Source organism: Triticum dicoccoides, chromosome 6A (assembly GCF_002162155.2).
Source record: "Triticum dicoccoides isolate Atlit2015 ecotype Zavitan chromosome 6A, WEW_v2.0, whole genome shotgun sequence".
Classification (NCBI taxonomy): domain Eukaryota; kingdom Viridiplantae; phylum Streptophyta; class Magnoliopsida; order Poales; family Poaceae; genus Triticum; species Triticum dicoccoides.
Window position 1 is genome coordinate 624,910,683 of NC_041390.1, and position 1,353 is coordinate 624,912,035.

The window sequence follows — 1,353 nt, forward strand, 5'->3', positions numbered from 1 at the left end:
TGTATTTCTGTGACCAGAATGTTGCCGTGACCTTGGCACCTAGCCATGCAAAATCCAAAGCTGCGAGACTGCGAGAGTATACGCGACAAGTATGTGCTCTGTAGCTTGGAGAAGAACCGGTGTGGCGGGGCCCACGAGCATGCAGATGCATGGCACGAGGAGCACAGGAGCTACCTTATTACCTAGTAGGCGTGCTAGAGATGCAGACTCATGGCTCATGCCAATCTTCACATCACTACAACACAATAAGCACACAGAGACGCTAAATTTGGAGGCTAGAGACGTAGGGGTCGTTTGGAACACTGGATTCCTGTTGTGATTTCAAATGATAGAAATTTTCTAGAAAAGTTCCTTGTGAAGCAATTAGAAGGAGGGGAACCTTTTGATTAAGTAAAATCGCCTTTTTTTCTCTCCCCAAATTCGTCCGAAACATAGAGCCTAGAATATTTTCCCATTTTTGAAATCCCAAATCAGAGCCCAAATGATGAAATTGAAAGAAGAGAAAGATTTGGGGCTCACCTAATGATTTTACTCTAGTCCGGTTCAGGCATGGGTGACAAGGAAAAAACAAAGACAAACAAAGGGGCCACAAATAGTCGGTGATGTCATCTTAAATTATTAGGTTGACTTGGGGCCACAAACTAGATGAGTCCTAAACACACCCTAAGAAAAATTGACCAAAAATTAAATTATTAGGCAAATTTTCTCACACATTTCTGGATTTATTCGCGAACATTTATTGAGTTGCTATATTATACTTATGGTCGGAGGTTTATGCAGCAAACCCAAAAAATAATCACTTCATACATAATAAGTGTGGCTAATTTAAACTAAGCCCAGTTCAAAATTGTGACACTTAGTTCGAATCGGAGGGAGTAGTTGACTTGCGCAAAGTCCAGCACCAAAAAGTGGTGCTGTGCGTCCAACCTCGGGTACCATAGCATCATGAACTTGATCACCACCATCGGGTCCGCTTTCTCGCCCAGGTGGCTTGTAGGGAAATCATTAGAGCATCTCTAGCAGACCCTGCATCCCGCCCCTACCCGCAAAATAACCGTCAAAATAAGGGTCGGGAAGAAAAATCCCACCCGATCAGACCCCGCATCTCGCCCCGGCGCGCAAAAAAATTTGAAGGGCGCGGCAAAATCTCGGCCCCAACTCGCGAATACGCGGGTTTCCCCCTCGCCGCTGCGGTGCCCTGCATATTAGCGGAAGCGGTTGGTGGGGGCTGAAATTTCAGCCCGCGCTTTCCCCACCAACCACCTCCCCTCTCCCCCTCGCCCCGTCGCCGGGCCGCCGCCCAAGATTCCGGCGAAAGCAGCTGGCGGGAGCACGCCGAAAGGCCGCCACACG